Source organism: Bufo gargarizans, chromosome 7 (genome assembly GCF_014858855.1).
Source record: "Bufo gargarizans isolate SCDJY-AF-19 chromosome 7, ASM1485885v1, whole genome shotgun sequence".
NCBI classification, from domain to species: Eukaryota; Metazoa; Chordata; class Amphibia; order Anura; family Bufonidae; genus Bufo; species Bufo gargarizans.
The window spans coordinates 72,678,999-72,701,641 of record NC_058086.1 but is presented as its reverse complement, the minus strand read 5'-3'; the positions used below and the strand labels follow the sequence as shown (position 1 = coordinate 72,701,641).

The following is a 22,643-nucleotide window of genomic DNA, read 5'->3' as shown; positions in this document are numbered from 1 at the left end:
GGTAAATGCTACAGACGGAGTGGTCACAGCAGCTCTCTGATAAATGTCAGTGAGGAGAAAGGACATTCCGCAGAGTCAGAGAAACCTGAAGGCTGCAGAAAATAAATGAATGAAAATTATTAATAAAAACCAATAGAAAAAATGCTTTTACCCCAAAATACGAACTATGCAATAATAAAAAAAGAATGCCTCCAAAGGTGTCCATAGCTTTGTCTCACTTCAACAAATGGCATTTATCATGTAGATAAAGTTAATACAAGGCACTTACTAATGTATTGTGATTGTCCATATTGCTTCCTTTGCCAGCTGGATTCATTCTTCCCTAACATTATACACTGCTCCTATCCAGGGGTTATGACCACTGCTGCAGCACAGATACGAGGTGGCTGGGACAGGAGCTGCTGCACATGCGTGTCTATGTGCACGATCACGGTCCCGGCCACCAGAGAGGGTAGCACCTTTTCCTATAGTGTGATAGTATGACTATCCCTGCTGGATTGCAGGGTGGTCATAATCGATGGATGCGAGCAGTGTATGGATACGCCCAGGACGCTGGAAGTGAATGACGCAGCGAGCAGGATAAACCGGACTGTCTACAAACTTGATCGGAGGGTAAGCAATATCTACCCCTAACAGATTGTATATTAAGGCCGAGATTCCAACGTGCCAAAGGACCGCTGTAATAAGTGTTATACTTAGAGGAGTGCTATCCTCCAGCGGCATATCTATAGACTTTCCAACTAGTGTCTGCCCTTGTTGGATCCGGAACAAATGAATATATAGACTGTGGATAATTAAATAGGAGACAACAGGCTTGACGTTCTATGCCATTTAACATCTATTATCCTTAACAGGAATAATTCACATGTATTGTCACTAATATTATTATTTTTCCTAGGAGGCCCTGTTTTTATATGCTCATAATTAGAGTATTTTATTATTTTTAGAGGGGATATGATGTATACTTTTAATTTATAAGTTGTTTAATTTTATGTGTTGCTGTCATCACTCCATTGCTGAGGAGGCAGTGAATAAACTATACGTTTGATGTGTACCATATAGCGAGTGCCAGTCGTCTCTTTACTCATCTAGTGTATGGATACATTACAGATGAATACATCACAATACATTAGTAAGTGCCTTGCATTAAAGGGGTTGTCTCATCATAGACAATGGGGGCATATCGCTACAATATGCCCCCATTGTGTTATAGGTTCGGGTCTCACCGCTAGGACCAGCACCTATATCGAGAATCCTGTTCACTGTGCTGCCTTTCTGCACAGATTAGGTAGGTGAACTACCCATAGTTATACTTGTTAAAGGTGCTCCCAAGCTGGCGTAGATTGATCTGATCAGAAGGAACAGGCAGTGATCCCACTTCACCTTTTGCTGAGAGTCATGAAACAGGAGCACAAATCTACACAATATTGGACATACAGATAGAAATGCTTAAAGGCTATGGACACCTTTGGCGGCATTTTTCATGATTGCATTTGACTCATTTTGGGCTAAAAATAATTTTTTTAATTGGTCTCTATTAAAAATATTGAGCCGTTCTGTCACAAAGGGTTAACTGTTTTTCTAGCTGTGTTAATGGTAATTTCACTTTCACTTTGTGCCGCCATCTGATAACCCTTGCCTGTAAATTACTAAGAGGACACTTATTTAAGCCACATTCTTATCAGTAAAATAAGAACAGAGCTATAATGAGTGTTTATAAGGTCAGAGATCAGATATAAGGAGCCGTCAGCCCCCCGGCCTGACGGAGCCGAGAGAAAAACTCAAAGCTGTGCAGGAAAACCGGCTAAATATTTTTAATAAAGACCAATTGGAAAAATCATGTTTAGCTTAAAATCAGTACATTGCAATAGTAAAAATATTGCACCACCAAAAGGTGTACATAGCCTTTAAAGGGGGTGTCCATTTTCATGATTTTAATACCCAATTCTCAAGAGTGGTCATCAGTGTCAGATCAGTGGGGTTCTGACTTCCAGCACCCCAGACGATCAGCTGTTTAAAGGAGCCGTGTTTGCCTACATTGTAGTGGCGGTACACTGCCATTACAGCTTCCTCTCCCTTTCAAATGAACGTGATGAAAAGCTGTAATTACCCGGCGCCCCAGGACACACTAGACGGCGTGCTAGACCCCCACTGATGACCTATCCTAAGGGACAGTCATCAATAAATAAAAATCAAATGTGTCTGTCACTGTGTTAATCTGCCGAGAAGCACACCGTAACTGTCACCAACCAGTGTGAACCATCAAAGGTGCCTAAACCGAATTAATATGCAGATTGCTAAGAGAGAAAGTAGCGATGCATATAATGTATTCGGATTACAGGTCTCAATAAACATTTATGTTACCGCTATAGTCAAGGGCGTTGTGTACCACAGATGCAGATCACGCAGCTGCTATTGATCTCCTGAACAGACAGGTCAGAGACCAGGTTGGCTGCAACCTTTCATTTAATGGATGGTGAGAACCTTTGTAGGGATCCTCTCTGCAGGGGTCATGGAAAGGAGATGGAGAATGTGCATCGGTCTACCGCACTGACTTGAAATGGAGCTTAGCTGCAGTACCCCGACACAGTCACTACACAGTGTATGGATCTGTCTGCTTCCACCTCCGAACACTGTGTAAGGCGCCCACAACAGCCGATTGGTGGGGGTGTGGGGTGTCGGACCCCCACTGATCTGATATTGAGGATAGGACATCAGGTGGGTGTGTGGGGTGTCGAACCCCACTGATCTGATATTGAGGATAGGCCATCAGGTGGGGGTGTGGGGTGTCGGACCCCCACTGATCTGATATTGAGGATAGGCCATCAGTTTCTATGTCCCAGAAATCCCCTTTTAGGAGACTGCAGAGCATGGGCTATAATAAAATATGTATTATTTTCTTTACATGATCATTCAGTCTTGACTAAGGATAAGCAAACCCAAACTTCACTGGGTTCGGTTGGGTTAGGAATTCTGTTATAACGGAATACATAGATGGAATGCAAAACGGAAGCCTTTTAGAGGTATTCCGTTTTGATCCGTCCTAATAGAAGTCGATGGGCAATCATAACGGATCATTCTGGTTTCCGTTATGCAGGACGGAACAGGACTTTGTTTTCTGTCCTGCATAACAGAAACAAGAGGATCCTTTATGCTTGACCATAGACTTCTATTATGATGGATCAAAACCGAATGCCTCTTAAAGGCTTCCGTTTTGCATTTCGTCTACCAATTCCGTTATAACGGAACCTATAACAGAATTCCTAACGGTCACATTAAAGGTGGAAAAAGTTCTGAAATTTTTAATCTTTGTCTCTTTTTTTTTTTTTACATCACAGAAACCTGTCATTTTAACAGGGGTGTGTAGACTTTTTATAGCCACTGTATGTACATACATGTTCTCTGCAGGAAAGATCTTATAGAACTCGACTGGATTTCACAGATCTTTTTATTATGCACCATCAGGGCCGTCTTTACCAAGGGGCAAAAGGGGCAGCTGTCCTGGGCCCAGTTGCTCCTGGGGGGCCCAAGGCAGCTGCCTCTTGAGCCCTGCTAGCTACTGCCCCGGGTGTCAAGCTGTCGGCTACACAGGCATCATGATCGTACTGTGTTAATGATCTTAATTCTAGGACCTTAATGAGTTTTGCTCTAAGACCTTAATGACATCATTACCATGTGACCAGTAACCTAGCAATTACTGGTCACATGGCTATGAGGTCATCACAGGTCCTACTGAGTGTTGCAGAAGTTAAGGCTGCGTTCACACGGGCGAGATTTCCGCGCGGGTGCAATGCAGTAGGTGAACGCATTGCACCTGCACTGAATCCTGACCCATTCATTTCAATGGGGTTGTGCACATGAGCGTTTTTTTGCATCAGTTCTGCAATGCTTTAAAATCGCAGCATGCTCTATATTCTGCGTTTTTCACGCAGCCCTGGCTCCATAGAAGTGAATGGGGCTGCGTTAATAACGCATTGCATCTGCAAGCAAGTGCGGATGCAATGCGTTTTTCACTGATGGTTGCTAGGAGATGTTGTTTGTAAACCTTCCGTTTTTTATCACGCGCGTGAAAAACGCATCAAAACGCATTGCACCCGCGCGGAAAAAACTGAACAACTAAACGCAATTGCAGCCAAAACTGACTGAACTTGCTTGCAAAATGGTGCGAGTTTAACTGAACGCACCCTGAACGCATCCGGACCAAATCTGTCACGCTCGTGTGAACTCAGCCTAAGGCCTCATGCACACGACCGTTGTGTGCATCCGTGGCCGTTGTGCCGTTTTCCGTTTTTTTTCGCGGACCCATTGACTTTCAATGGGTCCGTGGAAAAATCGGAAAATGCACCGTTTTGCAGCCGAGGCCGTGATCCGTGTATCCTGTCCGTCAAAAAAATATGACCTGTCCTATTTTTTTGACGGACAACGGTTCACGGACCCATTCAAGTCAATGGGTCCGTGAAAGAACACGGATGCACACAAGATTGGCATCCGTGTCCGTGATCCGTGCCCGTAGGTTGCTTTCATACAGACGGATCCGAAGATCCGTCTGCATAAAAGCTTTTTCTGATCTAAGTTTTCACTTCGTGAAAACTCATTTCCGACAGTATATTCTAACACAGAAGCGTTCCCATGGTGATGGGGACGCTTCTAGTTAGAATACACTGCAAACTTGGTACAAGACTGCCCCCTGCTGCCTGGCACCACCCGATCTCTTACAGGGGGATATGATAGCACAATTAACCTCTTCAGGTGCGGCACCTAAAGGGGTTAATTGTACTATCATATTCTCCTGTAAGAGATCAGGGCTGCCAGGCAGCAGGGGGCAGACCCCCCCCTCCCCAGTTTGAATATCGTTGGTGGCACAGTGTGTGCCCATCGCCCCCCCTTCCTCCCTCTATAGTTAAAAATCGTTGGTGGCACAGTGTGTGCCCATCGCCCCCCCTTCCTCCCTCTATAGTTAAAAATCGTTGGTGGCACAGTGTGTGCCCATGGCCCCCCCTTCCTCCCTCTATAGTTAAAAATCGTTGGTGGCACAGTGTGTGCCCATCGCCCCCCCCTTCCTCCCTCTATAGTTAAAAATCGTTGGTGGCACAGTGTGTGCCCATCGCCCCCCCTTCCTCCCTCTATAGTTAAAAATCGTTGGTGGCACAGTGTGCGCCCACCATCGCCCCCCTCCATCTTCCCCCCCCCCATCATTGGTGGCAGCGGAGTTCCGATCGGAGTCCCAGTTTAATCGCTGGGGCTCCGATCGGTAACCATAGCAACCAGGAAGCTACTGCAGCCCTGGTTGTCATGGTTACTTAGCAATAGTACAATAGTAGAAGATTCATACTTACCTGCTTGCTGCTGCGATGTCTGTGACCGGCCGGGAGCTCCTCCTACTGGTAAGTGACAGTTCTTTAGCAATGCACCGCACAGACCTTTCACTTACCAGTAGGTGGAGCTCCCGGCCGGTCACAGACATCGCAGCAGCAGGCAGGTAACTATGAATCTTCTACAATTGTACTATTGCTAAGTAACCATGGCAACCAGGGATGCAGTAGCTTCCTGGTTGCCATGGTTACCGATCGGAGCCCCAGCGATTAAACTGGGACTCCGATCGGAACTCCGCTGCCACCAATGATGGGGGGGGGGGGAAGATGGAGGGGGGCGATGGTGGGCGCACACTGTGCCACCAACGATTTTTTTAACTATAGAGGGAGGAAGGAGGGGGCGATGGGCACACACTGTGCCACCAACGATTTTTAACTATAGAGGGAGGAAGGGGGGGCGATGGGCACACACTGTGCCACCAACGATTTTTAACTATAGAGGGAGGAAGGGGGGGGCGATGGGCACACACTGTGCCACCAACGATTTTTAACTATAGAGGGAGGAAGGGGGGGCGATGGGCACACACTGTGCCACCAACGATTTTTAACTATAGAGGGAGGAAGGGGGGGGCGATGGGCACACACTGTGCCACCAACGATATTCAAACTGGGGAGGGGGGGGTCTGCCCCCTGCTGCCTGGCAGCCCTGATCTCTTACAGGAGAATATGATAGTACAATTAACCCCTTTAGGTGCCGCACCTGAAGAGGTTAATTGTGCTATCATATCCCCCTGTAAGAGATCGGGTGGTGCCAGGCAGCAGGGGGCAGTCTTGTACCAAGTTTGCAGTGTATTCTAACCTGAAGCGTCCCCATCACCATGGGAACGCCTCTGTGTTAGAATATACTGTCGGAAATGAGTTTCACGAAGTAGCTCATATCCGACAGTATATTCTAACGTAGAGGCGTTCCCATGGTGATGGGGACGCTTCAAGTTATGTTCGGGTGTCCGCCTGGCCGTGCGGAGGCAAGCGGATCCGTCCAGACTTATAATGTAAGTCAATGGGGACGGATCCGTTTGAAGATGACACACTGTGGCTCAATTTTCAAACGGATCCGTCCCCATTGACTTGCATTGTAATTCAGGACGGATCCGTTTGGCTCCGCACGGCCAGGCGGACGCCAAAACGACTTTTTTTTCATGTCCGTGGATCCTCCAAAAATCAAGGAAGACCCACGGACGAAAAAACGGTCACGGATCACGGACCCACGGACCCCGTTTTTTCGGACCGTGAAAAAAAACTGTCGTGTACATGAGGCCTAACTGTGGAGCTTTTTTGTGTAAAGATTACATCAGAAAAAGGTGACAGGGGCTGTTATGTTAATATACTATAAACTACTGTATAGTGGGGTGCTGTATACTGTGTGGTGGGCTGTATACTGTGTGGTGGGCTGTATATTGTGTGGTGGGCTATATATTGTGTGGTGGGCTATATATTCGGTGGTGGGCTGTATACTGTGGGGGTGGGGGGGCTGTATACTGTGTGGTAGGCTGTATACTGTGTGGTGGGCTGTATACTGTGGGGGGCCTGTATAGTGTGGGGGGGCCTGTACAGTGGGGGGGAGTGCTATACTGCTGTACTGTATAGTGTGGGGGGCTGTATCGTGTATAGTTTGGGGTGCTGTATACCGTGAGGTGCTGTATACTGTGGGCTGCTATACTGCTCTACCATATACTGTGGGGTACTGTATAGTGTGGGGTGCTAAACTGCATACTGTGTGGTGCTGTATGCTATAGGGTGCTATACTGCATACTGTGGGGTGCTGGGGTGCACTGTAACACTAGGGTGAGCCGAGCCCTGGTCTCCTTCCTGCAGAGCGGTGCCCACTTCCAGCCTGAGCCGAGCTGCCCAGAGCACTGATCCTGAGCCGCTGGAGTCTTCAGAACTGGAAGTATTTACAGTCATTCACTGTACTCTACCAGGTGTGTGGATTTGTGTGTGTGTGTGTTGTGGTGGAGGGCGTGATTGCATGCTAAGGTGTGGGAAGGCGGGATCCAGGGGGCCCAAGTAAATTTTTGCCCAGGGTCCAATCAATATTAAAGACGGCCCTGTGCACCATCTATGTAAAATGGGTTCTCTGGAAATTTGATATGATGGCCTATCCTCGGGATAGGTCATCAATATCAGATCAGCAGGGGTCCAACTGCCGGAACTGTTTGAGGAGGCCTCAGCACTACATGAGGGCTCAGGCCTCTTCCTAGGCCATCAACATCATTATAATAGCCAGCACAATAGATTTTCTAGATGGTAACATTCCCACAAGGGCTGTTAGTTGGAATGGACACAAGAAGCCATGAGACTTACCATCTCCTTGTGATTTGGGTAGTACGTCTGGTCAATCAATGGAAACTTTTCTGCTCCCAAAGTTTTAAAGGCAGATATGAGTTGGGCAAACTGTAAAATAATAATTACATTGTGCTTAATAATGAATGTGGTGAACTTACAAAAGTGTAACACCTTTCAAGACATTTATTAGTAAAAAAAAAAAAAATGCTAACACGATGGCTAAGACTTTATGGCGACATTTCTGGCAAAACTCTATTAGGGAAACTTGGATTTCTTGCAACAATTGCAAATCGCCTGTCACAAGAACTGTATGTATTTGCATGCAGTTCTGTCATGATGCAGTAATTGTGTTGTTTTCTGCCAGAACACATTGGGGCAGATTTACTAATCCTACAGATGGAGTAAAGCCTGTATTACACAGGCAGATAGAGCAGACGATTATCAGGAGGGAATCCCTGCTTGGTTGTGGAGGAGACTGCTACTATTACATGCAGCGATTTTCTCTGCAGCATAAGGAAGAAGTAATCGCTATGCCATCGCTCGTCCCCATACTGTCTAGTGGTTTGCAGGCGGCATACGAATGCTCGTTAAGATCATGTTCCGAAAAATCAGAAGGTATAATATAGCCTTAAAGGGAACCTATCATTAACTTTAGGCTGCCCATACTAACGGCAGTATAAAGTAGTGACAGACGAGTAGATTTCAGCGTTGTGTCATTCACGAGCTAGAAGTAAGTGGTTGCCGAGAACCAGCATCGCAATCATTGCAGCCCGGGCCTGGAATAGAGTCACAGCTGCCTGAGAAGAGTCCTGGCTATTCATGGGCTCCTGCTTCCCTATCCACCTGTTGACGATTAACAGTCTTCTTCCTAGATTTCTCTCTTTCTCTGTAAGAGAGAACTGACAAAAATCAGCAAGTAGGCAGGGAAAGCAGGAGCTCACGAATAACTGACTCTTTTCAGGTGGCTGTGACTCTTTTCCAGGCCCGGGCTGCATTAGTTATGATACTGGTCCTCAGCAACCACTTATGCTAAGCTCCTGAATGACACACCGCCAAAATCAGCATTTCTGTCACTACTTTATACTGCCCTCAGTGAGGTCAGCATAAAGTTGGTGACAGGTTCCCTTTAAGCTTAGACCGGTCTAGACCTGCAGCAGATTTATCGCAGGAGCCCAAGCTGGATGATAAATCTGGTGCAGGGATAGACACTTTTCTCTAACTCAGTACCAACTATTGGCTTAGTTAGAAACAAAATTTTACCCAGAATTATGGTGCAATTTTGGTGCAAAATATTGCACCTTCGATCATGCCCCCTTTTCCACAAAGCCACGACCCCAGCAACAAAGCCCTGTCCCGTTTCAAGTGAGTGGAAAAAATTGGAGAAACCCAAGTTGCACCAAACTGCAATACTTTTGAGCAAGATTTTAGGTACCGACACATTATTAAATCTCCCTCTTTTACCTCCCCGAGAACAAAATGATCAACAATTGAATTCCAACAGCCCAATCCTTATCTTCCTAGACATCAGCCGCCAGGGGAGAATGTGGAGCCCACATAGACCTAATATGTATGGCCGGCTTTAGAAGGTATCTTCATTTGCCTAATTTCTTTTAGGGTTAACTGACTTGGGCATTAGGCTACTTTCACACTGGCGTTTTGGCTTTCCGTTTGTAAGATCCAAAACGGATCAGTTTTGCCCTAATGCATTCTGAATGGAAAAGGATCCGCTCAGAATGCATCAGTTTGCCTCCGTTCCGCCTTGGAGATGGACACCGATGCAGCGTTTTGGTGTCCATCTGACGAAACTAAGCCAAACTGCGTTTTCTATGACACAATCTGGCACAATAGAAAACAGATCCGTCCTTCACTGACTTTCAATGGTGTTCAAGATGGATCCATCTTGGCTATGTTACATGTAAATACAAACGGATCTGTTCATGACGGATGCATGCGGTTGTATTATCTGAACGGATCCGTCTGTGCAGATCCATGATGGATCCGCGCCAAACGCGAGTGTGAAAGTGGCCTTAGTTACATGCTTTTTGCCAATGTCTTGCAGCATTTGTTTGTAAAATGATAGTGATATATTTACTGAATTAGTATTAGGGCATTTCGGTGTGAACACTTACCACCCATGGCTTGTCACAAAAGTTGTAAATGGACTCCAGAGAGTTGACACTGGGTGTACCGGCATACTGCATGCCAATGATGAGGTTGCGGAAGTCTTCATTTTCTGCCATGCTAAAGGAATGCTGTCGAATGAAAACGAAGTCTGGTCGGAAAGACCTAAAAATAAGAAAACATAAAATAACATAAGATGGTAATAATGTGTTGTGTCCTCCAGGGACAGAATTGTTCTATGCTCCGGTTAATTCCTATAGGTTGCAAATGAGGGACTCCTCTCTATTATCTAAGTTTTCGAAAACCAAACAACCCCTTTAAGTTGGAGCCAATGAAATGTAAGGTTTTGCACTCACCTGACAACTCGGGAACCACCGCGGAACATCTGGAGATCTACAGCGAACGTCCCATCAGAATGAGCAATGAGATTTATTTCTGAAAATTCAGCCTAAATTTAGGGAGGGAAAGAGTAAGCAAGTTCAGAAAGACATCAGGAGAATGGATAAAGGACAACGAGGGCACCCACAACCCATTAGATTTTATTTTTCTAGTGTAGTTTACAAAAATTATCCAGATCTTTGCTCTTGGCAAAAACTTGAATGGCGAATACATTTTCATGGCAAGTATCGGTCAGAAAACCTTTACAAGGGACTCAATATATCTTACGTTAAAGGGGCATTCCCCTAAAAAAAGGAATGCTATCAATCACTGATAATAGCTAAATGGGCAGTCTTGAGCTCAGAAAGGGCAGGGAGCATAGGAGCAACGGGGGCGTTGCTGTTGCACCTAGAGTCTCTGCTCTCTCTGCAACTGCCACGCCTCCTGCACTTTGACAGGGCCAGAGGTTATGATGATGTTCTCACTACCTGGCCCTGTCAAAGTGCATGGGGCCTGGAAGTTGTAGAAAGAGCTGACCCTCTAGGTGTAACGGCAACGCCCCCGTTGCTCCTATAGGCTCATTTGCATATATTAAAACATCTCAGCAATGTGGACACATATGAACATGGGACCAACACAGATGTCTTCAGCCGCCAAGTGCACATGTAACAGGTCAGCCAGTTCTATAGTACAAATCTGCTGACAGATGTCCTTTAAAAGGGATTTCAAAACACTATTAGGCCTCATGCACACGGACTTTTTTTTGCGGTCCGCAAAACCGGTTTCCGTTGTTCCGTGATCCGTGTCAGTTTTTTCTTCCGTGGGTCTTCCTTGATTTTTGGAGGATCCACGGACATGAAAAATGAAAAAAAAAATCTAAGTCAAGTTTGCCTTTGAAATGATAGGAAAAAACAGACACGGATCACGGACACGGATGACAATCTTGTGTGCATCCGTGATTTTTCACGGACCCATTGACTTGAATGGGTCCGTGAACCATTGTCCGTTAAAAAAAATAGGACAGGTCTTATTTTTTTCACGGACTGGAAACACGGATCACGGACGCGGATGCCAAACGGTGCATTTTCAGATTTTTTCACGGACCCATTGAAAGTCAATGGGTCTGCGGAAAAAAACGGAAAACGTTACAACGGCCGCGGATGCACACAACGGTCGTGTGCATGAGGCCTTACTGACATAGGAGACGTATACATTTTTTTATCACAATTTTCTTTTAATTTTTTTTTTATTTAAAATTCTTCACATATTAAAAAAAAAAAAAAATCAAACATTTATCAGAAACCTGTGGAGTTTCTCTTTGCGTTCTGCGTTGCCTGGGGGTGTTCTGGGAAAGTAGTGGGGGCCCATACTAAGTTTTGCTATTGGGCCCTATGAGATCTGCGGACGCCCCTGGTTATTCCCAATGTTTTTCTTACCTCACACAACCACTTTATGGCAGCTCCAAAGGTGGAACCCCACTTTGACACATCCTTATATACCATGAATTAAAATACATGTCTTTATTCTAGCGCAGGTCGTTACCCTGTTAATGATGTTTTTCCAGCTTGTAGCCAAGAGGATAAATTTCTTCAATTTTTCTGTTCTAGTCTAGCGAAGGCAAACTGCATCTGTTTTCCTAAATGGCCGTGTAAGATTATTCGTGTTACTATTTTATGAAAGTGTGTACCCGTGTGCTGTAATGAAGAGGAATTATGATAACAGATGGCGGTCTCAGCATCAGATGTCCTTTTGATGAAACTCTGAGGCTAAATTACGATTTTAGAAGGTGTTTCTTGGCCAAAAATGACAGGCCACCTTCACTGCCTAAAATAAGGAAATGTAACTTCATAAACTATACAATAATATCTAAGCTTGGTGTTTGCTGCCCTCCGCAGGTGGCAAGGTAAATTACAAGATCATCCACCGATTCAATTTCAAACATTTTAAAGGGGCTGTCCAGAACATTATTATTATATTTTTTTTTATTATTTGTTTATTGGGAAAACTACAAAACATTTGCAATAAAAAAGTTTTTACAATCTCTCAATTCTTAGTGACCCGAGTAATTATATATAAATATATTCCACTCATCTTTTCATGGTATTTAGAAAACCCTCCCCTCCCTCCCTCCCAGTTTGTGGTGCGTCAAAGTAGGACCCCTATATATGAAACAACTTGATCTCAACTAACCAGACCTCCAACCACCCCATATCCTACTCCATTGGTATTCATTTTCCCTCCGTCTATATAAAAAATTTTCGTAGTTCTTTACCTTATCAATTAAATTTATCCATGTGTTTATGTCTGGAGTGGATCGGGCAAACCAGGTACGGCTGATCAAAACTCTAGCCAACATCAGTACTCTACTCAGGAGAATCTTTTGATGCTTATGATTTTTTAATTTGGAGAGATCATTGAGAACAAATACTTGTGGTTCAAAAGGAATTCGAATTTTTAGTTTACACATAATACAGTTATTGATACCATTCCAGTAGTTTATAAGTTCTGGACAGGTCCATATCATATGGAGAAAGTCTGCTCCTACAGTGTCACATTTGGGACAGTTGGACGTGTCTCTTAGCCCGCATTTATTCATCCACAATGGAGTAATATATAATCTGTGGCAGATATAAAATTGTATCAGGACATGGTTAAAGTTCTGGGATAGTGAAGATAGATTCCCAAAAATATTCTCCCACCCTTCTATTTGTACATTCGGACAATCCACCTCCCACGCTTTTTGTCCTGGTGAGTGTATGTCACTAAACCGTACCTTAAGTAATAACTTATATATATTTGAAATTTTTATTCTAGAAAGTGTACCCCCTACCCAATCATTCAGAAAGGATAAATTATCTATATCCAACATCCGCTTATCATCCAAACTAGATAATACAGAACGCAATTGGAAATACCTAAACCATGAAAGATTTTTTATATTTTGTGTCATTTCTATATAGGGTTTAATTTCTCTATCTTTAACTACCTGTGAAATATATAAAATTTTATTCTTCTGCCAAAATGTGTCAGCTGCAATTTCATCCAGCCTTTGTAAATGCAAATTATGCCAAAGAGGCGTAAATGTGAGTGAACCCTTAACCTTCAACCATGTCCTAGTTATAGCCCACACCTTAAGGAGTAGTTTTATAGTCTCTCTATAGCCTTGCTCATAACTCTTCAATAGGCCAGATTCCAACAAGGAAAAAATGTTATTGTGGGCGTGACTAGTTACCAACTTCCCCAGTAGTGCGCTATGCTCTGATTCATAGCATCTCAATAGCTGGGCTGCAATAAAGTACCCCTTAAAGTAGGGGAGATTTAAACCCCCGCACTCCACTGATTTATACAAATACTCCAACTTAATTCGAACTCGCTTTCTTCCCCATATTAAATCATTAATTAGTCTCTCCATAAGTTTAAAATGTTTGTCTTGTATCCAAATAGGTGTATTCCTGAGCACATAAAGAAATTGTGGTAGTATCACCATTTTAACTAGTGAAACTCGATCAGCTCTAGATAGGGGAAGTTTCAGCCAGATTCCTATTTTAGCTCTGATCTTTACCATTATGGGGATCAAATTAAGTTCTACAAAGTTTTCAACCCGAGACGATATAGTCAAACCCAAATATTGAAAAGTATCAACAATATCCAACTGTGTAACAGGAGCCTCTTTCTGTGGCAGGGGGTCTATTGGGAGCAGACTGGTCTTGGCCCAGTTTATAAGAAGACCAGACACCTCACCAAATAATTTAACCATTTGAATAATCCTAGGGAGAGTGGTTTCCGTATGATCTATAAAAAACAGAACATCATCTGCATATAATGAGATGCGATCTTGTGTTCCTAGCGTACCAAATCCTTTAACCTGATCGTCCTGCCTGATGGCCATCGCAAGGGGTTCGATATATATATCAAATAATAAGGGAGATAATGGGCAGCCCTGACGGGTGCCTCTGTTTAACTCGATACTACTACTCAAAATTCCATTAAGACTCAATTTAGCCCTTGGAGATCCATACAATAACCTAAGAGTACGTATAAACCTCTCTCCAAAGCCCATCCTAACAAGAACCTTCCAGAGGAAACGCCACTCCACCCTGTCAAAGGCCTTAGAGGCATCCAATGACAGGATGGAGCGGGCGGTCCCCCCAGGGGCCTGGATATTAGAAAAGAGCCGATGTATATTATGATGTGTACCCTTATTTTTAATAAAACCGCTCTGATCCGGATGGACTATGGAGGAGATGACCCCAGAGAGCCTTGTAGCAAGGACCCTCGCCAAAAGCTTTACATCTGCATTAAGCAGTGAAATTGGTCTATAAGATTCTAAATCTAGAGGGTCCTTGCCTTTTTTTGGAATTAGTATCACTGTAGCCTCCATCATTGAATCTGGCAACCTCCCATCCTCCATTGATTCAGCAAAGACCTCCAATAATCTAGGAAAAATACAGTCCCCATATTTACTATAAAATTCATATGGAAGCCCGTCTGAACCAGGAGTAGAATTAGCTGAACCTAATTTAATAGCTCCTTCAAGTTCCTGTATTGAGACCTCCAATTCTAATGCTTTCTTTTGCATCTCAGTGATAGTTGAAAAGTTGATCCTATCTAGATAGAAATCTATCTTATCATCTGTAATATTAGAATCAGCCTTATACAGATCAAGAAAATAATCAAAAAAGGCCTTCTCCACCGGACCCTGTCCAGTAACTATTCTACCATCCCTCACTCGAACCTTGTCTATATGTTTTTTAGGTTGTTGATTGGAGATTACTCTGGAGAGGAGCTTACCGGGTCGCCCAGACTCTGTAAAATATTTTTGCCCTTTAAAGAAGAGATTCTGTTGAGCTTTATCCAGTAAAAAATTAGCATATATTTGTGTGGCTTTTTGCATATTTTCCCTATTATTCTCCGTCTTATTTATATGGAAGGATTCTGTCGCTGAGATTACATGTTTTTCTAGATTTCTCTGTTTTTTTCCATATTCCCTTCTAAGATTCGTGATATTACTAACCATCAATCCCCTCATGTACGCCTTAAAGGTATCCCATACCACTTGAATTTTTGCTGAGCCGTAGTTAATATCCCAGAATCGGCCTATTTCATTTCGAATTATTTCATGTGTCTTTATAACTGATAACCAGTAAGGGTTTAGTCTAAAGGGAGGTTTTGGTGTATATCTTTCCTGAGAGAAGCATAATTCAAGTACTAACGGGGAGTGATCAGATATTGACCTTGTTTCATATTTCATTTGTTTTATCAGTTTCACATATTTGCTATTTATCAGTACTAGGTCTATTCTGGACAATGATTTGCCTGCTTTACTAAAGCATGAAAAAACCCTTTTCCCCTGTCCCAGAGACTCCCAAGCATCCTCAAATCCAGCCTCCAGACAAAACCGTGCGAGGGGAGACCCCTGGACCGGGCTGTCACTCCTAGCACTCATAGAGACCCTGTCACATAGAGGATCGATGACACAGTTAAAATCACCAATAATCAATGTTGGACATTCTGGCCATTTATCCATGAATAATAGAAGAGAATTAAGAACCAGAAGAGAAAATGGCGGAGGGATATAGACAAAGGCCAAAATACATAACTCTCCCCCTAACCTGCAATATAGAAAAATAAATCTCCCCTGTTGGTCGACAGAGGATGCCTCACAAACGAAGTCAATAAGTCTATGTATCAACACCGTAACACCTCTCGAGTAGTTGGAGAGGGTAGAATGATACGTATGCACAGCCCATCCCCTGTCGACCACTCTAGTGGTCTCCTCAGTAAGATGGGTCTCTAGCAGGCATACTATTGCTGGTAGATGGGCCTGAGTCAAGTCAAAAACCGCTTGTCTCTTACCTCTCTCCCCCAAACCACGTACATTCCAAGAAAAAATTCTAATCATCGTCATCAACAATGGTTAAATGGAAGATCAGGAGAGAGGGAAAAAGGAGAAAACAAGAGGAAAAAAAAAGAAAATAATAAACTGAAAAAAGGGGAACCACACCCACTTTGACGCACCACAACCCAACCCCCCCCCCTCACCCCCCTCCCACAGGCAATCCACCACATATTGTAGTAGATTTCTTTCCTATGACCAACCCTCGACCCTCCCCCCACTCAACCACCCCCACACCGCCATTATGAAGCAAAGAAAACTACATTTAGGGGTATGAGCCCCTTATAATACTAATTATTCCCGCCAGATCGTAACCCAATTGGGTCATCGATTGTTTCGCTCAATCCAATCCGCGGCTTCTTCTGAGGTATCAAAAAAAAGGGTTTTATCTTCAAAAATAATCCGCAATTTGGCCGGGAATATAAGAGAATATTTAATATCCCTTTCTCTTAGCTTCTTTTTAACAGTCATGAATGTGCGTCTCTTTTCTTGTATTTCTTTCGAAAAATCAGGAAAAAAGGCCAGTCTAATCCCGTTATACACAACCGGTGAGGATTCCCTCGCCCTTCTCAGGAGGACATCTCTGTCCCCTGTAGTCAATGACTTAGCAAGGATTGTCCGAGGTTGTCTCCCTGGAATTGGTTTTCCTCCTGGGACCCGATGAGCTCTCTCAATCATAAAAAGAGGAGAAAATGACTCTTTACCAAAGTTCTCAAGAATTAATTTCTGTACAAATTCAGTTGGATTTTTTCCTTCCTCACCCTCTGGAATCCCTATTATTCTCACGTTGTATCTTCGTGACCTATCCTCCAGGTCCACTACCTTTTTCTTCAGGAGATTATTTTCCACTTTAAGTATAGAAACTTCCGTATTTATTTTTTTGGATTCCTTCTGTATAAGGGTGACGGAACTTTCAAGGGTGTTGACTCTGTCTCGCATTTTGGACAATTCATCTTTTATTAGTCCCACATCAACTTGAATAGATCCAAGTTGGGTTGTAACCACCTGTATTAAATCCCCGTTCTGTTTAACCGCTAGGAGTATTTCTTCCAGCGGGGAAGAGTTGTCATTAGGGATAGCTTCCCCCATTATTCCATCTTCCTCTTCAGGGTATCTAGCGCCTTTTTGTATTTCTCGCTCAGTTACCTCTGATTCATAATTTTTTTTTTCAAAAAATTCCTTTTGTCCGCCCCTCGTATTGACCCTTGGAGATTTCAGAAACTGGTCCAGTTTTGTTGGTTCAGCAGTTCTGGACCCGTGTTTCTGACCTGATAGATCAGTCGAACGCCTAAAGGCTTTTGGGCCCATATCTTATTCCTCTTTATTCCTCTTTATTATTTTTTTTTTAATATTTTTTTTTTTTTTGGAATATTTATTTGGTTTTTTTTCCCCTTATTCCGCCTCCTTCTCTCCTTTAAATATATATCTTTTCTTCTTGGCTCTTCTTCTTTCTCTTTTTTTTTTTTTTATTCCTTTTCTTTTTCTTTTTTCCTTTTTCCTTATCCCCCTTCCCCTTTTTTTTTTTTGTGCCTACTTCTTAGTTCTGTTTTTCTTCTCCTTTTTTTTTTTTTTTCTTTTTTTTTCCTCTTTTTTTTTTTTTTCGCTCCCCCCCTTTTTTTTTTTTTTGTGTCCACTCTTCTTTATACTCTTTCTCCTCTTATTCTTTTTTTTTTTTTCCCCTCCACCTTATACTTTAAACTTTAAAGTTCACTTTCTTGTAATCATATGCAACTGAGTCAAACTCCGTTCAAGGTTAGTTGGAGTCAGCAGTCATGAGGAGGTTAGTCACTAGAGGAGAGAAGCTTATCGTCTTCTCCAACAAACCATCAGATAGGGGGAACACAGGTAGGGGGAACACAGGTAGGGGGAACACAGAGGTTACTCACTGACACCAGAAAGGGAGGTAGCAGATCAGGCAGGAACCGGAGGCACGCTCCACGGGGGTAAAGGAAAAAAAACCTCCAGACAGCAAACTGTTCACAGCGACATGGAGGGCAAGAAAGGAGGCAGGAGCCGCAGGAGCGGCAAAATCAGGAATGGCAGAATCGACAAAGAGCCGGAGGCAGCCCCCACATCCGAACCCGACAGCCGATAGCAGCAGCGTGGCAGGCTTGGGCAAAAGGCAACAGCGCCACGGTTCAACAGCGCTGATCACACGGTCCCGGTCGCAGAGAGGGTAGATGGAGGATTCGGCACAAAGACGCCAGCATAATCGAAGCGGCAGCGGGGTAGCTGAGCAGCGGGGAAAGCCGGGAGCGCGACGTCCACTACGTCATCACGTCATCACCTGTCCAGAACATTATTAAAAATAAAAAAATAAAATAAAATCTGGAGACATTTATTCCATACTAGATGACGCAGTCAGCTGATATTATGTCCTCATGGCTTCAGCATTGCAGCACTGGGACAGAAGAACTTTGATGAATGGTATATTACCCTGTTCTTCAGAACTCTTGTTACATGAAAAATAAAATATGATTCAATATGATAAAAACTGGCAATCTGCACAAGTTATTTATCCCTTACAAACATATATAATAGGACAATGTGAAAGCAAAGGCAAACATGAGGATCCAAAAGACTATGGGCACCCCTTCTAATTGTCCATTTCAGCAACACCATCTGCTAACAGGTATATAACATCAAGCACACAGCCATACAGTCTTCACAGACAATTATTAGCAGCTACCTACCAAAAACATCACATTTCTGTCATATCGGAGCAGCTCTGGTCATGTATTGCTATATACATGTCATGCAGGCCATGTTTTGTCCAAAGAAAAACCAAACCAAAAAGAGCTTCAAAGTGGTACATCACGGCCTGCCCCAATGAAACCAACCAACCTGAAAACAAACCCCCCCCACAGGGAGAAAAAAGAGGCATGAAGGCTGAAAGAATGTATAAAAGATCCAATTTTGTTGAAATATACATGTTAAAAGAAAAAACTGAGAAAATCGTATCAGGACAAAGAACGTCAGACTATGAAATGGTCTCCACATAAGCTGCACCAAGTACAGAACCCCGTCATATAACCACACTGCCTCAAAAAGTTGGAAACACCCGTCCCTAACACAGAGGTGAGAAACCCTGTTACAGTCCAGAAATATTATACCGCCTGGGGTAAAGTCATGAACAGTGTACCCAGCACGTCACTAGGGGAAGGGGTTTCCCCCACCTTAAAATGTCTGCACCCCCCAGTAACTGTAGGACCAAAAGACGAGGAGAGAGGAAACCCCAGCAAGTGTTGCAATATAAGTATAAGGCCTCATGCACACGACAGTATTTTTTCACTGTCCGCAAAACGGGGTTCCATTGGTCCGTGATCCGTGACCGTTTTTTTGTCCGTGGGTCTTCCTTGATTTTTGGAGGATCCACGGACATGAAAAAAAAGTAGTTTTGGTGTCCGCCTGGCCGTGCGGAGCCAAACGGATCCGTCCTAAATTATAAAGCAAGTCAATGGGGACGGATCCGTTTGACGTTGACACAATATGGTGCAATTGCAAACTGATCCGTCCCCCATTGACTTTCAGTGTAAAGTCAGGAGTCCCTTTTATACCATCGGATCTGAGTTTTCTCCAATCCGATGGTATATTTTAACTTGAAGCGTCCCCATCACCATGGGAACGCCTCTATGTTAGAATATACTGTCGGATATGAGTTAGATCGTGAAACTCAGATCCGACAGTATATTCTAACACAGAGGCGTTCCCATGGTGATGGGGACGCTTCTAGTTAGAATATACTACAAACTGTGTACATAACTGCCCCCTGCTGCCTGGCAGCACCCGATCTCTTACAGGGGGCCGTGATCAGCACAATTAACCCCTCAGGTGCCGCACCTGAAGGGGTTAATTGTGAGTATCATAGCCCCCTTTAAGAGATCAGGGCTGCCAGGCAGCAGGGGGCACACCCCCCTCCCTCCCCAGTTTGACTATCATTGGTGGCCAGTGCAGCCCCCCTCCCTCCCTCTATTGTATAAATAACATTGGTGGCACAGTGTGCGCCCTCCCCCGTTCCCCCCTCCCTCCCTCTATTGTATTAATAACATTGGTGGCACAGTGTGTGCCCTCCCCCGGTCCCCCCTCCCTCCCTCTATTGTATTAATAACATTGGTGGCACAGTGTGCGCCCTCCCCCGGCCCCCCTCCCTCCCTCTATTGTATTAATACGTTGGTGGTCAGTGTGCGCCCCCCCTCCCTCCCTCTATTGTATTAATAACATTGGTGGCCTGTGTGCGGCCTCCCCTCTCCACCCGCCACCCCCCCTCCCCCCTGATCATTGGTGGCAGCGGAGTTCCGATCGGAGTCCCAGTTTAATCGCTGGGGCTCCGATCGGTAACCATGGCAACCAGGACGCTACTGCAGTCCTGGTTGCCATGGTTACTTAGCAATAGTAGAAGCATCATACTTACCTGCTGGCTGCTGCGCTGTCCATAACCGGCCGGGAGCTCCTCATACTGGTGACAGGTCTGTGCGGCACATTGCTTAATGATCTGTCACTTACCAGTAGGAGGAGCTTCCGGCCGGTCACAGACATCGCAGCAGCCAGCAGGTAAGTATGATGCTTCTAATATTGCTAAGTAACCATGGCAACCAGGACTGCAGTAGCGTCCTGGTTGCCATGGTTACTGATCGGAGCCCCAGCGATTAAACTGGGACTCCGATCGGAACTCCGCTGCCACCAATGATAGGGGGGGGGGGGAGAGGAGGCCGCACACTGGCCACCAATGTTATTAATACAATAGAGGGAGGGAGGGGGGCCGTGGTGCACACTGGCCACCAACGTATTAATACAATAGAGGGAGGAAGGGGGGGCGCACACTGTGCCACCAATGTTATTAATACAATAGAGGGAGGGGGGGCCGCACTGGCCACAAATGATATTCAAACTGGGGAGGGAGGGGGGTCTGCCCCCTGCTGCCTGGCAGCCCTGATCTCTTACAGGGGCTATGATATGCACAATTGTAGTGTCCCACTAGGTAGGAGTGGGCACTACACAAGGGTCAATTGGGTAGCGTGTACTTCTACTCACAAGGGACAGTGATATTGTATTGATCTATGCATTTAATGTAATTTACTGTGTGTTTTACATGCAATGGTTTTCCCTGTTATATGCTTTACAGGCCTAGTGGGGTGTAATTTAGCCTCCCAGACACTAGAGGGAGATAGGGAGCCCCTAGTATAAATGTCCAGGCCCAGACAGGGAGGGGTCAGGTCATAGTCAGGAGTCTGTGGAGACAGAAGTGAGAAGGCACCAGCCCAAGATATGCTGAGGGCCTCCTCCTGACATGCAGCTGGATAGTCCTGGTTTCTAGCTGCACCAGGAGGCTAGATGGAGTACAGCCTGCTTGGAGACCGTAGTGTATTCCAGGGGACTAGAGGAGTTACCTCGTCAGCCTGAAGCTCCTGAGGCTAAGGATAGCTCATTTGAGATACCACAGTAGTAGGACAGTGCCTCCTGGGAGCAACCTGCAGTCACCTGTCACCTCAAGCAGAGAGAGACAGCTAGGAAACAAAGGTATTGTAACCTTAAGCAAGTGCCAATACTGGAGGAAGGAATTCATACCAAGGATTTAAGCCAGCGAATAGGCATCCGGGCCTTGGGATCCAGCCAGCTAGAATAGCTGTGGGGATAGAGCAGCATAGCACTGCCAAGCATTAATTATATACCCTCCAAGTATCTTGCGAGATTGAAACCTGCTGTGATATAAACCTGCTGTGCATTTGGGACTGTAAAGGACTGTATTACCATCTTGATGTACAAAGTTGGACTGTTATAAGTAAAGCAACGTTTGGTTCACCATACCATCCGTGTACCTCACTTATTGCTACCGAAAACCGGTGTGCCACCGTTACAGGCACTGGCGTCACAATATTTAAAGGGACCTTGCCTCAGGCACTCTAAACACCTGCAACAACCAGGGCACCTCACCCAACATCAGGCCAGGTCTCTACACCCAGAGTGTGCCCCAGAGGAACTAGTGTCTGCCTCCCATTCACTGCTACATGCCTGGCCAGGGTCCTCCAAAAAGTGAGTAACCCTCGATTGCCCATACCGTGATCTCACTGTCGCTATACCCTGCGGGTCTGGCGTGTTGCACAATTAACCCCTCAGGTGCAGTGAAAGTCAATGGGTCCGCGAAAAAAAACAGAAAACGGCACAACGGCCACGGATGCACAAAACGGTCGTGTGCATGAGGCCTAAATCAAGGAAATCACCCACTTGTAGACATGTTTGAGGGAACGTGAATCAAAGGGTCCAGAATACACCTCGATGCGTTTCGCTTCATAGCGTCATCAGGATTTTGTCCAAGGAAAACCTTCCGAGCTTGAGTACACTTTGTCTGATATGTGGCATGTATCAAGCTTATGTACCACTGATACGCTGCAATAAGGCTTTCATCCGCATCTTGGTGTACTGGTGTAGAGCTATAGAGCGTGGTGACGGAGGAACGGGAACAGATTGGGGGGGTTCTTTGTGGTTTCGCTTCTTCAATTACATAAAAAATGATTCGCTGACTTTAGCTTAGGAGCACGGCCTTCATACAGCTCTGACTTTAAAGTCATCTTTGGAATAAACTGAAGATTTGA

General features: G+C 44.6%; 1 pseudogene; it reads right to left on the bottom strand.

Moving 5' to 3' along the window:
* Nucleotides 1–22,643, bottom strand: part of LOC122944166 — a 144,523-nt pseudogene that overhangs the window by 113,632 nt on the left and 8,248 nt on the right.